We start from the raw sequence: 11691 nt of genomic DNA on the forward strand, positions 1-11691 counted from the left end.
TATACAGTATCTGTTACGTCTTGATGTATAATAATATACAGTATCTGTTATGTCTAGATGTATAATAATATACAGTATCTGTTATGTCTGGATGTATAATAATATAGAGTATCTGTTATGTCTAGATGTATAATAATATACAGTATCTGTTATGTCTAGGTGTATAATAATATACAGTATCTAATATGCCTGGATGTATAATAATATACAGTATCTGTTATGTCTAGATGTATAAAAATATACAGTATCTGTCTAGATGCATAATAATATACAGTATCTGTCTGGATGTATAATAATATACAGTATCTGTCTAGATTTATAATAATATACAGTATCTGCCTGGATATATAATAATATACAGTGTATGTCTAGATGTATAATAATATACAGTATCTGTCTAGATGTATAATAATATACAGTATCTGTCTAAATGTTTAATAATATACAGTATCTGTTATGTCTAGATGTATAATAATATACAGTATCTGTCTAGATGTATAATAATATACAGTATATGTCTAGATGTATAATAATATACAGTATATGTTATGTCTAGATGTATAATAATATACAGTATCTGTCTGTATGTATAATAATATACAGTATCTGTCTAGAATTATAATAATATTAAGTATCTGTCTGGATGTATAATAATATACAGTATCTGTCATGTCTAGATGTATAATAATATACATTATCTGTCTAGATGTATAATAATATACAGTATCTGTTATGTCTAGATGTATAATAATATACAGTATCTGTTATGTCTGGATGTATAATAATATACAGTATCTGTCTGGATGTATAATAATATACAGTATCTGTTATGTCTAGATGTATAATAATATACAGTATCTGTTATGTCTGGATGTATAATAATATACAGTATCTGTCTAGATGTATAATAATATACAGTATATGTCTAGATGTATAATAATATACAGTATCTGTTATGTCTGGATGTATAATAATATACAGTATCTGTCTAGATGTATAATAATGTACAGTATCTGTCTAGATATATAATAAAAGACAGTATATGTCTGGATGTATAATAATATCCAGTATCTGTTATGTCTAGATGTATATTAATATACTGTATCTGTCTATATGTATAATATACAGTATCTGTCTGGATGTATAATAATATACTGTATCTGTCTAGATGTATAATAATATACAGTATCTGTCTAGATGTATAATAATATACAGTATCTGTCTAGATGTATAATAATATACAGTATCTGTTATGTCTGGATGTATAATAATATACAGTATCTGTCTGGATGTATAATAATATACAGTATCTGTTATATCTAGATGTAAAATAATATACAGTATCTGTTATGTCTGGATGTATAATAATATACAGTATCTGTCTGGATGTATAATAATATACAGTATCTGTCTGGATGTATAATAATATACAGTATCTGTCTAGATGTATAATAATATACAGTATCTGTCTGGATGTATAATAATATACAGTATCTGTGTAGATGTATAATAATATACAGTATCTGTCTAGATGTATAATAATATACAGTATCTGTTATGTCTGGATGTATAATAATATACAGAATCTGTCTGGATGTATAATAATATACAGTATCTGTCTGGATGTATAATAATATACAGTATCTGTCTGAATGTATAATAATATACAGTATCTGGTATGTCTGGATGTATAATAATATACAGTATCTGTCTGGATGTATAATAATATACAGTATCTGTTTAGATGTATAATAATATACAGTATATGTCTAGATGTATAATAATATACAGTATCTGTTATGTCTGGATGTATAATAATATACAGAATCTGTCTGGATGTATAATAATATCCAGTATCTGTCTGGATGTATAATAATATACAGTATCTGTCTGAATGTATAATAATATACAGTATCTGGTATGTCTGGATGTATAATAATATACAGTATCTGTCTGGATGTATAATAATATACAGTATCTGTCTAGATGTATAATAATATACAGTATCTGTTATGTCTGGATGTATAATAATATACAGTATCTGTTATATCTAGATGTATAATAATATACAGTATCTGTTATGTCTAGATGTATAATAATATACAGTATCTGTTATGTCTTGATGTATAATAATATACAGTATCTGTTATGTCTAGATGTATAATAATATACAGTATCTGTTATGTCTGGATGTATAATAATATACAGTATCTGTTATGTCTAGATGTATAATAATATACAGTATGTGTTATGTCTAGATGTATAATAATATACAGTATCTATTATGTCTAGATGTATAATAATATACAGTATCTGTTATGTCTGGATGTATAATAATATACAGTATCTGTCTAGATGTATAATAATATACAGTATATGTCTAGATGTATAATAATATACAGTATCTGTTATGTCTGGATGTATAATAATATACAGAATCTGTCTGGATGTATAATAATATCCAGTATCTGTCTGGATGTATAATAATATACAGTATCTGTCTGAATGTATAATAATATACAGTATCTGGTATGTCTGGATGTATAATAATATACAGTATCTGTCTGGATGTATAATAATATACAGTATCTGTCTAGATGTATAATAATATACAGTATCTGTTATGTCTGGATGTATAATAATATACAGTATCTGTTATATCTAGATGTATAATAATATACAGTATCTGTTATGTCTAGATGTATAATAATATACAGTATCTGTTACGTCTTGATGTATAATAATATACAGTATCTGTTATGTCTGGATGTATAATAATATACAGTATCTGTCTAGATGTATAATAATGTACAGTGTCTGTCTAGATATATAATAAAAGACAGTATATGTCTGGATGTATAATAATATCCAGTATCTGTTATGTCTAGATGTATATTAATATACTGTATCTGTCTATATGTATAATATACAGTATCTGTCTGGATGTATAATAATATACTGTATCTGTCTAGATGTATAATAATATACAGTATCTGTCTATATGTATAATAATATACAGTATCTGTCTAGATGTATAATAATATACAGTATCTGTTATGTCTGGATGTATAATAATATACAGTATCTGTCTGGATGTATAATAATATACAGTATCTGTTATATCTAGATGTAAAATAATATACAGTATCTGTTATGTCTGGATGTATAATAATATACAGTATCTGTCTGGATGTATAATAATATACAGTATCTGTCTGGATGTATAATAATATACAGTATCTGTCTAGATGTATAATAATATACAGTATCTGTCTGGATGTATAATAATATACAGTATCTGTGTAGATGTATAATAATATACAGTATCTGTCTAGATGTATAATAATATACAGTATCTGTTATGTCTGGATGTATAATAATATACAGAATCTGTCTGGATGTATAATAATATACAGTATCTGTCTGGATGTATAATAATATACAGTATCTGTCTGAATGTATAATAATATACAGTATCTGGTATGTCTGGATGTATAATAATATACAGTATATGTTATGTCTAGATGTATAATAATATACAGTATCTGTCTGGATGTATAATAATATACAGTATCTGTGTAGATGTATAATAATATACAGTATCTGTCTGGATGTATAATAATATACAGTATCTGTTATGTCTGGATGTATAATAATATACAGTATCTTTTATGTCTATATGTATAATAATATTCAGTATCTGTTATGTCTGGAGGTATAATAATATATAGTATCTGTCTAGATGTATAATAATATACAGTATCTGTCTAGATGTATAATAATATACAGTATCTGTCTGGATGTATAATAATATACAGTATCTGTCTGTATGTATAATAATATACAGTATCTGGTATGTCTGGATGTATTATAATATACAGTATCTGTCTGGATGTATAATAATAGAAAGTATCTGTCTAGATGTATAATAATATACAGTATCTGTCTGGATGTATAATAATATACAGTATCTGTCTGGATGTATAATAATATACAGTATCTGTCTGGATGTATAATAATATACAGTATATGTCTAGATGTATAATAATATACAGTATCAGTCTGGATGTATAATAATATACAGTATCTGTTATGTCTAGATATATAATAATATACAGTATCTGTTATGTCTTGATGTATAATAATATACAGTATCTGTTATGTCTAGATGTATAATAATATACAGTATCTGTTACGTCTGGATGTATAATAATATACAGTATCTGTTATGTCTGGATGTATAATAATATACAGTATCTGTCTAGATGTATAATAATGTACAGTGTCTGTCTAGATATATAATAAAAGACAGTATATGTCTGGATGTATAATAATATCCAGTATCTGTTATGTCTAGATGTATATTAATATACTGTATCTGTCTATATGTATAATATACAGTATCTGTCTGGATGTATAATAATATACTGTATCTGTATAGATGTATAATAATATACAGTATCTGTCTATATGTATAATAATATACAGTATCTGTCTAGATGTATAATAATATACAGTATCTGTTATGTCTGGATGTATAATAATATACAGTATCTGTCTGGATGTATAATAATATACAGTATCTGTTATATCTAGATGTAAAATAATATACAGTATCTGTTATGTCTGGATGTATAATAATATACAGTATCTGTCTGGATGTATAATAATATACAGTATCTGTCTGGATGTATAATAATATACAGTATCTGTCTAGATGTATAATAATATACAGTATCTGTCTGGATGTATAATAATATACAGTATCTGTGTAGATGTATAATAATATACAGTATCTGTCTAGATGTATAATAATATACAGTATCTGTTATGTCTGGATGTATAATAATATACAGAATCTGTCTGGATGTATAATAATATACAGTATCTGTCTGGATGTATAATAATATACAGTATCTGTCTGAATGTATAATAATATACAGTATCTGGTATGTCTGGATGTATAATAATATACAGTATCTGTCTGGATGTATAATAATATACAGTATATGTTATGTCTAGATGTATAATAATATACAGTATCTGTCTGGATGTATAATAATATACAGTATCTGTGTAGATGTATAATAATATACAGTATCTGTCTGGATGTATAATAATATACAGTATCTGTTATGTCTGGATGTATAATAATATACAGTATCTTTTATGTCTATATGTATAATAATATTCAGTATCTGTTATGTCTGGAGGTATAATAATATATAGTATCTGTCTAGATGTATAATAATATACAGTATCTGTCTAGATGTATAATAATATACAGTATCTGTCTGGATGTATAATAATATACAGTATCTGTCTGTATGTATAATAATATACAGTATCTGGTATGTCTGGATGTATTATAATATACAGTATCTGTCTGGATGTATAATAATAGAAAGTATCTGTCTAGATGTATAATAATATACAGTATCTGTCTGGATGTATAATAATATACAGTATCTGTCTGGATGTATAATAATATACAGTATCTGTCTGGATGTATAATAATATACAGTATCTGTCTAGATGTATAATAATATACAGTATCAGTCTGGATGTATAATAATATACAGTATCTGTTATGTCTAGATATATAATAATATACAGTATCTGTTATGTCTTGATGTATAATAATATACAGTATCTGTTATGTCTAGATGAATAATAATATACAGTATCTGTTATGTCTGGATGTATAATAATATACAGTATCTGTCTGGATGTATAATAATATACAGTATCTGTTATGTCTGGATGTATAATAACATACGGTATCTATCTAGATGTATATTAATATACAGTATCTGTTATGTCTGGATGTATAATAATATACAGTATCTGTTATGTCTGGATGTATAATAATATACAGTATCTGTTATGTCTGGATGTATAATAATATACAGTATCTGTCTGGATGTATAATAATATACAGTATCTGTTATATCTAGATGTAAAATAATATACAGTATCTGTTATGTCTGGATGTATAATAATATACAGTATCTGTCTGGATGTATAATAATATACAGTATCTGTCTGGATGTATAATAATATACAGTATCTGTCTAGATGTATAATAATATACAGTATCTGTCTGGATGTATAATAATATACAGTATCTGTGTAGATGTATAATAATATACAGTATCTGTCTAGATGTATAATAATATACAGTATCTGTTATGTCTGGATGTATAATAATATACAGAATCTGTCTGGATGTATAATAATATACAGTATCTGTCTGGATGTATAATAATATACAGTATCTGTCTGAATGTATAATAATATACAGTATCTGGTATGTCTGGATGTATAATAATATACAGTATCTGTCTGGATGTATAATAATATACAGTATCTGTTATGTCTAGATGTATAATAATATACAGTATCTGTCTGGATGTATAATAATATACAGTATCTGTGTAGATGTATAATAATATACAGTATCTGTCTGGATGTATAATAATATACAGTATCTGTTATGTCTGGATGTATAATAATATACAGTATCTTTTATGTCTATATGTATAATAATATTCAGTATCTGTTATGTCTGGAGGTATAATAATATATAGTATCTGTCTAGATGTATAATAATATACAGTATCTGTCTAGATGTATAATAATATACAGTATCTGTCTGGATGTATAATAATATACAGTATCTGTCTGTATGTATAATAATATACAGTATCTGGTATGTCTGGATGTATTATAATATACAGTATCTGTCTGGATGTATAATAATAGAAAGTATCTGTCTAGATGTATAATAATATACAGTATCTGTCTGGATGTATAATAATATACAGTATCTGTCTGGATGTATAATAATATACAGTATCTGTCTGGATGTATAATAATATACAGTATCTGTCTAGATGTATAATAATATACAGTATCAGTCTGGATGTATAATAATATACAGTATCTGTTATGTCTAGATATATAATAATATACAGTATCTGTTATGTCTTGATGTATAATAATATACAGTATCTGTTATGTCTAGATGAATAATAATATACAGTATCTGTTATGTCTGGATGTATAATAATATACAGTATCTGTCTGGATGTATAATAATATACAGTATCTGTTATGTCTGGATGTATAATAACATACGGTATCTATCTAGATGTATATTAATATACAGTATCTGTTATGTCTGGATGTATAATAATATACAGTATCTGTTATGTCTGGATGTATAATAATATACAGTATCTGTTATGTCTGGATGTGTAATAATATACAGTATCTGTCTGGATGTATAATAATATACAGCATCTGTCTGGATGTATAATAATATACAGTATCTGTTATGTCTGGAAGTATAATAATATACAGTATCTGTCTGGATGTATAATAATATACAGTATCTGTCTGGATGTATAATAATATACAAAATCTGTTATGTCTAGATGTATAATAATGTACAGTATCTGTGTAGATGTATAATAATATACAGTATCTGTCTAGATGTATAATAATATAAAATATCTGTCTAGATGTATTATAATATACAGTATCTGTCTGGATGTATAATATACAGTATCTGTCTAGATGTATAATAATATACAGTATATGTCCGGATGTATAATAATATACAGTATCTGTCTAGATGTATAATAATATACAGTATCTGTCTAGATGTATAATAATGTACAGTATCTGTCTAGATATATAATAAAAGACAGTATATGTCTGGATGTATAATAATATCGAGTATCTGTTATGTCTAGATGTATATTAATATACTGTATCTGTCTATATGTATAATATACAGTATCTGTCTGGATGTATAATAATATACTGTATCTGTCTAGATGTATAATAATATACAGTATCTGTCTAGATGTATAATAATATACAGTATCTGTCTAGATGTATAATAATATACAGTATCTGTTATGTCTGGATGTATAATAATATACAGTATCTGTCTGGATGTATAATAATATACAGTATCTGTTATATCTAGATGTATAATAATATACAGTATCTGTTATGTCTGGATGTATAATAATATACAGTATCTGTCTGAATGTATAATAATATACAGTATCTGTCTGGATGTATAATAATATTCAGTATCTGTCTAGATGTATAATAATATACAGTATCTGTGTAGATGTATAATAATATACAGTATCTGTCTAGATGTATAATAATATACAGTATCTGTTATGTCTGGATGTATAATAATATACAGAATCTGTCTGGATGTATAATAATATACAGTATCTGTCTGGATGTATAATAATATACAGTATCTGTCTGAATGTATAATAATATACAGTATCTGGTATGTCTGGATGTATAATAATATACAGTATCTGTCTGGATGTATAATAATATACAGTATCTGTTATCTCTAGATGTATAATAATATACAGTATCTGTCTGGATGTATAATAATATACAGTATCTGTGTAGATGTATAATAATATACAGTATCTGTCTGGATGTATAATAATATACAGTATCTGTCTGGATGTATAATAATATACAGTATCTGTCTGTATGTATAATAATATACAGTATCTGGTATGTCTGGATGTATTATAATATACAGTATCTGTCTGGATGTATAATAATAGAAAGTATCTGTCTAGATGTATAATAATATACAGTATCTGTCTGGATGTATAATAATATACAGTATCTGTCTGGATGTATAATAATATACAGTATCTGTCTGGATGTATAATAATATACAGTATCTGTCTAGATGTATAATAATATACAGTATCAGTCTGGATGTATAATAATATACAGTATCTGTTATGTCTAGATATATAATAATATACAGTATCTGTTATGTCTTGATGTATAATAATATACAGTATCTGTTATGTCTAGATGAATAATAATATACAGTATCTGTTATGTCTGGATGTATAATAATATACAGTATCTGTCTGGATGTATAATAATATACAGTATCTGTTATGTCTGGATGTATAATAACATACGGTATCTATCTAGATGTATATTAATATACAGTATCTGTTATGTCTGGATGTATAATAATATACAGTATCTGTTATGTCTGGATGTATAATAATATACAGTATCTGTTATGTCTGGATGTATAATAATATACAGTATCTGTCTGGATGTATAATAATATACAGTATCTGTTATATCTAGATGTAAAATAATATACAGTATCTGTTATGTCTGGATGTATAATAATATACAGTATCTGTCTGGATGTATAATAATATACAGTATCTGTCTGGATGTATAATAATATACAGTATCTGTCTAGATGTATAATAATATACAGTATCTGTCTGGATGTATAATAATATACAGTATCTGTGTAGATGTATAATAATATACAGTATCTGTCTAGATGTATAATAATATACAGTATCTGTTATGTCTGGATGTATAATAATATACAGAATCTGTCTGGATGTATAATAATATACAGTATCTGTCTGGATGTATAATAATATACAGTATCTGTCTGAATGTATAATAATATACAGTATCTGGTATGTCTGGATGTATAATAATATACAGTATCTGTCTGGATGTATAATAATATACAGTATCTGTTATGTCTAGATGTATAATAATATACAGTATCTGTCTGGATGTATAATAATATACAGTATCTGTGTAGATGTATAATAATATACAGTATCTGTCTGGATGTATAATAATATACAGTATCTGTTATGTCTGGATGTATAATAATATACAGTATCTTTTATGTCTATATGTATAATAATATTCAGTATCTGTTATGTCTGGAGGTATAATAATATATAGTATCTGTCTAGATGTATAATAATATACAGTATCTGTCTAGATGTATAATAATATACAGTATCTGTCTGGATGTATAATAATATACAGTATCTGTCTGTATGTAAAATAATATACAGTATCTGGTATGTCTGGATGTATTATAATATACAGTATCTGTCTGGATGTATAATAATAGAAAGTATCTGTCTAGATGTATAATAATATACAGTATCTGTCTGGATGTATAATAATATACAGTATCTGTCTGGATGTATAATAATATACAGTATCTGTCTGGATGTATAATAATATACAGTATCTGTCTAGATGTATAATAATATACAGTATCAGTCTGGATGTATAATAATATACAGTATCTGTTATGTCTAGATATATAATAATATACAGTATCTGTTATGTCTTGATGTATAATAATATACAGTATCTGTTATGTCTAGATGAATAATAATATACAGTATCTGTTATGTCTGGATGTATAATAATATACAGTATCTGTCTGGATGTATAATAATATACAGTATCTGTTATGTCTGGATGTATAATAACATACGGTATCTATCTAGATGTATATTAATATACAGTATCTGTTATGTCTGGATGTATAATAATATACAGTATCTGTTATGTCTGGATGTATAATAATATACAGTATCTGTTATGTCTGGATGTGTAATAATATACAGTATCTGTCTGGATGTATAATAATATACAGCATCTGTCTGGATGTATAATAATATACAGTATCTGTTATGTCTGGAAGTATAATAATATACAGTATCTGTCTGGATGTATAATAATATACAGTATCTGTCTGGATGTATAATAATATACAAAATCTGTTATGTCTAGATGTATAATAATGTACAGTATCTGTGTAGATGTATAATAATATACAGTATCTGTCTAGATGTATAATAATATAAAATATCTGTCTAGTTGTATTATAATATACAGTATCTGTCTGGATGTATAATATACAGTATCTGTCTAGATGTATAATAATATACAGTATATGTCCGGATGTATAATAATATACAGTATCTGTCTAGATGTATAATAATATACAGTATCTGTCTAGATGTATAATAATGTACAGTATCTGTCTAGATATATAATAAAAGACAGTATATGTCTGGATGTATAATAATATCGAGTATCTGTTATGTCTAGATGTATATTAATATACTGTATCTGTCTATATGTATAATATACAGTATCTGTCTGGATGTATAATAATATACTGTATCTGTCTAGATGTATAATAATATACAGTATCTGTCTAGATGTATAATAATATACAGTATCTGTCTAGATGTATAATAATATACAGTATCTGTTATGTCTGGATGTATAATAATATACAGTATCTGTCTGGATGTATAATAATATACAGTATCTGTTATATCTAGATGTATAATAATATACAGTATCTGTTATGTCTGGATGTATAATAATATACAGTATCTGTCTGAATGTATAATAATATACAGTATCTGTCTGGATGTATAATAATATTCAGTATCTGTCTAGATGTATAATAATATACAGTATCTGTCTGGATGTATAATAATATACAGTATCTGTGTAGATGTATAATAATATACAGTATCTGTCTAGATGTATAATAATATACAGTATCTGTTATGTCTGGATGTATAATAATATACAGAATCTGTCTGGATGTATAATAATATACAGTATCTGTCTGGATGTATAATAATATACAGTATCTGTCTGAATGTATAATAATATACAGTATCTGGTATGTCTGGATGTATAATAATATACAGTATCTGTCTGGATGTATAATAATATACAGTATCTGTTATGTCTAGATGTATAATAATATACAGTATCTGTCTGGATGTATAATAATATACAGTATCT

The sequence above is a fragment of the Salmo salar genome, chromosome 09 (genome assembly GCF_965601325.2).
Source record: "Salmo salar chromosome 09, fSalSal1, whole genome shotgun sequence".
NCBI classification, from domain to species: domain Eukaryota; kingdom Metazoa; phylum Chordata; class Actinopteri; order Salmoniformes; family Salmonidae; genus Salmo; species Salmo salar.